A 6,716-nucleotide genomic window follows, 5' to 3' on the forward strand; every position below is an offset into this window, starting at 1 on the left:
AATGTGAGAAAGCTGCTGACCCTTCTTCAGCACCAGAATTACTTCTCTGAAGCTTTTCATTGCTAACATGTTGAAGAAGTTAACTATATTAAAAAAAACGGAACTTAGCAGTTTGGTTATTTACTTGCTAATGTTGTCTCTGTTTCCATGTGTAATAACATGTCTATCATAGCTGATCTCAGAGCAGTGAAAGCAGAGCCAGCGGCAGCTTGGCTATCACACTAGTCTCCTATCAGTCTCCCTTCAAAAGCCTCAGGTTTTCCACAACTTGCAAACAATCTGATTTCTCAGATTGAAAAATCACAGCCTTTATTGAACGGACATAGGTACTCCCATGAAAATGACAGATTCCAGCAATGTTGAAGAGACAGAAGCAATTTACAGGATGGATTCTAACAGAAATCATGTAGACAGAAAGCTGTTTGATTTGTATGGTGAGAGACTTTTTGGTATATTTTAACGGATGTATAATGGGAAATCTTGCCTTCCTTGCACTGTTAGAATGCCCACGTTGTCTCGTGTGTGATTATTGTTGACACAAGATTTTTTTTAATGTCAATTAATAGTGAGAAAATCTATAGCTGAGGAGGTTTTGTGCAGGTTGTTGATCCTCTGTCTGTGTTTCCGTCATCACACAGTTGCAACGAAATGAAAAAAAATATGAAAATGAAAAACTCTTTGAATCTATTTAGGCTGGACCTCTCAGTAGGCCAGTTATATTCTTTAGAAGCAGTACCAGCATATTTGAAATATATTCCATTTCCTTTTATTGAATTCAAAGCAGCTGAGGTCTGTTTTGTCAAAATTCCCATGGTGAGTGATTCAGTTAAAAGCACATGCTGGCTTGCCGACTGACTGCCTGGCTATTAAGGAGGGTGTACTGTTATATTCAGGTATGTAAAAAAGCTCTGGGTAGCTCTGAAGCATTTTTTTTTCTTTTTAATTTGCTGAAATGTGTGTCTTTTGATGGAGGAGTAGAAGATGATGTCTGGAGCAAAGTGGAATAAGAAGAGTGGAGGGATTTCAGGGAAAGACAAATGGGAATGAGGAATGGGCCGTCGAGCCCAGTGCTCAGCTAATGGATCATGTGCCTTTCCCTGGAGTGGTTGGCCTCGCCTTTTTTTTTTTTACTGACCATGGTGCTGCTGCTCTGTAATTACCTGCAGTGAAGGGATAGCTGCTGAAAGAGGGGCCAGAAAAAGAGTAGATAAAGAGGAAGTGAATCAAGACTAACAGAATGAAGGACCAATACGATGTCAAAAGAGAAGTTCCTAAAGTGCCTGATTCATCTGACGTCAGTTTAAGATATTTAGGATTTCTGATTAGTGACAGAGTAATTTGTTTTTACTTCCCAAATCCTTTTAAGAACACCTCTCTAACCCTGCTAGTATTTTTGCAGCCATCATGAAATGAGAACTAGTCAGATGTGGCAAAAATATAAACATCTGTAACCTGTGTAGAAGTACAGATACTTGTGTTAAATAATACTCTAATAAAAGTTGAAGTACAGCTACTTTACCCAAGTAAAAGTGAGAAAGGTCAGGCTCTGAAATGTGTGATGGTAAAAAGTAGCTCTTTGAAGTACAGACATATCTACCAGCTATTTTGCTGCAAAGCTAAGTAAACCGTGTGCTATTAGCACATGTAAATACAAGTTTGTTTTTGTTTTTTTACATTTTGATGTAACCTAACACTGATCATGCATACCACAGCCACTTTGCATCAGTCCAAAATAGTGCTTTACTGTAAATTTACCACAGCGCAGCAAGCTAATGTAACAGTATTTATGTAGTATTATTCCACGTGCCACAAATGTTAGTGCAATGGGGACACACTGCCTCCCTCTCGGTGTGGCCGGTTAGGTGAGGCTGGCTGCAGTAATCACTGCAAGTCTGCCGTAGCCATACGTTAAGTATTACAGATACATAAAACTTGTTTGCTCAACTGATGGACACAGAGGGTAATAAGTGCTTAGTGGGCACGTGCCTGACACCAGTTGTATGTATTTCTCATTTGTTTATTAATTTTGTGTAAAACAATGTATTAACGGGATGTTCTGCTGTAGTGTGCTGTGGGGAATGGCGTGTGGCGAGCCTTTGAATAACGGATAGTTAGCATGTTAGCTGTTAAATACAGCAGCTGTACCTTTAGCTAGCAAACGCACTGTGTGACAAGTGCACACAATTAATTAATTTGTTTGCTGATATTTGTTGAAAAGAAACGCATTTGAAATTACCTACATTAAAAATGGTCAGATATTTTTTTGGGAGGTCACTCATCGAGTGTAGCACTAGCTAGATGCTAAAGTACCACCACCACAGCTTATTATAATCTGCAGAAAAAATGCTGTTGGAGATCTTTTCAGCCCAATTTAACCCGGGAGTATAGTGTTACAAATGATGCCTAAACTAAATGTTTTTGCCTCTTTTATCTCATTGTATGAAAAAAAAAAAACTACCAGTGACAGATACACCAAAAAGATTGCCTTTTATGTGTTATTGTCCCCTCTATTTAAACTGAAATTGGTTTGATGTTTGATGACAAACAGTGCTGGAAAATAAAGAAAATCTCAAATGCCTTAAACTTAAATCCTCACTGTACCCTTCATGGATGTTTTCACTTTCCTACACCCATTCCCGAAGTACTATAATATTAATTGTATAATTAAATAAATATCAAATGTATTCCCGCGGTTCACCTTTCGTGGTCTTGCTGTTTTGCGGATTTTTTTTTTTGTCCAATTTTGCATGTTTTTGTTTTTTTTACAGCACATTGTGTTCTGCGTTCTGATTGGCTGTAGACCATTGTCAATCAATCTCGTGCCGTGTCTCCTCTACAGTACAGAATGCGTTCAGCTTGTCAAATTTATCTAAATCGCTAGCAGTGTGACTCTGAAGTGCTGTACTGTATGTTTGTAAGTTTTCTCCAACAAACACAAAAATGTCGATGAAATGTTTTGCACCATTTTAATCTATAATACTAGACTTATTTTTCTACGAAGGTTTGAACTTTTAGTGTGTTTAAACAAGAGAGAAAAGTGTGAAAATGTTCATGCCTGTCGGAGAAAAGTGTATAAAGTGTGTAGTGAGGGGTTTTACAGCTGTAAAAAAAAATAATAATAAAGTTAGCTACTTCGCGGATTTCACCTATCGTGGGTTATTTTTGGAACGTAACTACCGCGATAAACGAGGAACCACTGTATCAGAAATTATTTACTTTTAACTGACATCATATTTTATAAAATTATATATTTTGAGAGAAGGGGTGAAATATTGAAAAATGAAGGTGGTGTGTTGGCCAAACAGCTGGTTAAACATAATTGTCAGGGTCCTGGGACTGGGCGACCCAGGATCCCTGAGCAGTTATGTATTATTATTATTATTATTATTATTATTATTATTATTATTATTATTATTATTATTATTATATGTATTTTGGTATTGCTGCTGCTCTCCTCCATGATTGTAGATGTGAGTGTGTGTGTTTAGGTCTGCGGGGATGCTTGGAGGATGGAGCTCAGCCACCTGCAGGCCTGAGGGGTGTGGCCCTGCGGAAGGACTGGCCACACCCGAAGCCACACACCTGCCGCTGATCAGGGCTCGTCGGGGGAGCTACTTAGGAGAGTCTTGGAGCTCCCACCGACGCGGGATCATTGCATGAGACTCCACGTTAGTCGTCCTGTTACCGAGTTAGTGTGTGTATGCCCGCAAGTTGTATGTGTCCTGACGGCTGCGTCTTTTGTTTCCCGCAGGAGGAGCGTGGAAGACACGGGAGCAGCGAGCACAGAAACACGGACTATTCACGGGGAGACACGACACGGGAGTCTGGGAGAACACGGGGATTTATTGCTACGTTGTTTTTCACTTTGTAAATAAACACTGCCTATACATAGAGCACCGCGCCTGGGTCCTCCTTCCCCACTCCTTCCACGGTGTGCCATGCCATACCGTGACAATAATAGTGATTTCTCAGAGATGCTATAATGAAAGTCCCAGGTTCAGCCTGCACCTGTTCCACCTGCCTGTTTTATTAAACTCCTCTCTATGATCAAGGCTTTCCTTGCTAACATTCACACATGGAGTTAAAGGGTTTTTCCACACTGGACTCCATCTTCTCTATGCAACACATGCTGGAAAAGGTGGTCAGTAAAAGAAAATGTATCTTTTAAGATGGTAAATCACAGAAGCTTGAACGTTTGTGAATGGTAGCTCTGTTTCCACACAAAGTGTGACTTGTAATTGATTTAAGAGCAGTGAAAGCAGAGCCTGTGGCAAATTGTCTATCACGCCCCCATCAGTTTACCATCAGAGGTTTTCCCACAATACACATGTGCAAACAACCAGGAAATACTGCTGGCCTCTCAGCTTGATAAGCTTCAGCCATTGTTAATGGGACACAGACATGCCTGTAAAATGTAGACACGCTACAATTTTCAATGGGATCCAAGGCAAGTGTGCTTCCAGCAATAATATCCAGTGGAAACAATCTAAAGAATGAATGCAAACAAGAAAGAAGCTTTATGGAGGAGTGCTGTTTCAGATGAAAGGAAAGAGAAATCTCTTTCACTCTGGTATGTAATGACTGATATCTCATTTGACCGGGCAAGCACTCCTTGTCTTGCTTCTCCTGATGGAAGTCTACAGCCACCAGAAGTACAGTAACAAGTATTTGTATTTTGTTATGCTCCACCTCTGGAAACTGTTAAATTTATTAAACAAGCCAAAAGAAAATCTGAACTTCTGTACCTGAACTCTATCTGCAGATAAAGAATACAAAGACAGTATATAATAGATGGACAAATCCTCAAAGCAAGGTTAATTGGTTAGAGTGGTATGTTGAGTCTGGAACGACCACATTTCCAGTCATTCTTTTGTTTACAGTTTGCTTTAAGTGATGTATAGATTATCTGCTGCAGAAACATTTTGTTGTGCTACATTAAAGTAAGAATGCATACGTTCAGTCAGTGATACAGAAAATGTATAAATGGATGTTTGTTCTTGATCTGCTACAACGTCTCTTTTAAACTGCTGGAATTGCAGCTAATACAACACACTCGTGAAAATGAATCACATTAGAGGCTATTTATCACCTGGAATAATCAATCAATAAAATTAATTTCACTTTCTAGCATCCAAGTCTCTCTTTTATTAGATGAGAGGATGCCAGAACTGAATACACCGAGTAGCCTGAAGTTTCAGACCCCAGTGTGCAGCTACAGAAGAAAATTGAAACACAGAGAGCAAAGCAAGCAGTAAAAGAAATATATTAATTTGACATATGTTTTCCTATTTAGTTGTGATAATTAAATCATATGATTGGCAGATTTCTGCAGCATTCCTGACATGCTATTTACAACAGCAGTGTTGCAGTTTTATTATTTATGGTCTTTCCACCTGTTTCTCTGTTAATGTCTGTAAAATGGGTAATGTTCAGACTGATTTTGTGTGGAAGAAGAGTAAAGGGAGAAGCCAAACGGCCCCTTTTATGTGACTACTCAGAGCCTGCCTGGTGTTTTAGGTTTTGCCAGGCTAGCTAATACAAAGAAACACTGGCTATGTTGAACTTGCTTTGTAGTCCCTCACTCTGGTCTAAAAAGTAAAGCCAACTAAAATATTTTCAATTTGCATATTTTCTTATGACAGGCTAGGGGCAAAACACTAAATACTTTCTTGATGAATTTATGGTCTTAGTCACAGGTTTTAAGTTAAATCAATGGATGACTGTGTTAAGGTTGCTGACCTCTAGGGGCTATATGTGAGATAGCTTTTTCTCCTCCTTCTGTGTTGGATATCTGTCTCATAAACCACAGCTGAGATGTGTTGCAGCTCATCAGCCACTGCATAAAGACTGCCATCTCAAAATGCCACGCCCGTTTTTTGGCTTCAAGTTGAAGACGGGTCAAACATACCTTTAAGCATGCACTTACACTGGAATTAGTGGATTCAATAGAGAATGGCTTAAACCGTGGAAGAGACGGTGGAGGCTCCCCCCTCTGGTTTGACCACAGCAGGTGTCCCTGTCCCCTCCTCAGCACAAACCTCAGGCTCATCAGACAGAAACTGAAGCGGCATCCTCCGTTTCTACTTCCAACAAGAATACACCCTTTTCAATCAACCCACTAACCACACGAGCTTTTAATTCGCTCTTCTTCATAGATTTAAATACAGATATTTCGTAATGGGAGGCAACTGCATATAAATCATCTTTCCTACACACATCAAGCCGTTATATGGTAGGATAAGCTTTAAAAATCTACCAGACTAAACTCTGCCATGTTCAAAATTAATCCCAGACGAGCCCCCACTTATGTTACACCCCACTTAAAAAGGAAGTATTATCTGGGGTGGGGGGGTAACACAAAGTGAAAAGAAAGCAACCGTAACAGACTAACACTGGCTCCATGAGTCTCGTTATATAATCTGAAATAGTGCATTGCTTAAAAATTTCTGCCATCTTCTCTCCTTTTTTGGCATTTTGTTCACTCTACACTTTATTCAGTGACAAAGTTTAACGCTGGGCACCCTCTTAACTACTAGCTGAAACATTTTAAAATGGCACAAAATGCACTTAAAGATGGTTTCCACTGACTGAAGCACATCCTCGGCACCAGCCTAACAAATGAGTCAGGCTATTACACAACGCATTTAAAAACTGTTTAATGACTGAACAAACCTGCCGTATAAATGACTGCAACCAGTGACTGTCACAGCATCTAC

At 39.6% G+C, this 6,716-nt stretch overlaps 1 long non-coding RNA gene across 1 annotated transcript; it reads left to right on the plus strand.

Moving 5' to 3' along the window:
- Positions 1–348: 348 nt before the first annotated feature.
- Positions 349–5,321, plus strand: LOC145430273 (uncharacterized). The gene is made up of 2 exons (XR_013910740.1): positions 349–3,668; positions 3,752–5,321. It is a non-coding gene; the product is annotated as an uncharacterized LOC145430273 (long non-coding RNA).
- Positions 5,322–6,716: the final 1,395 nt, after the last annotated feature.

Source organism: Astatotilapia calliptera, chromosome 8 (genome assembly GCF_964374335.1).
Source record: "Astatotilapia calliptera chromosome 8, fAstCal68.1, whole genome shotgun sequence".
Taxonomy (NCBI): domain Eukaryota; kingdom Metazoa; phylum Chordata; class Actinopteri; order Cichliformes; family Cichlidae; genus Astatotilapia; species Astatotilapia calliptera.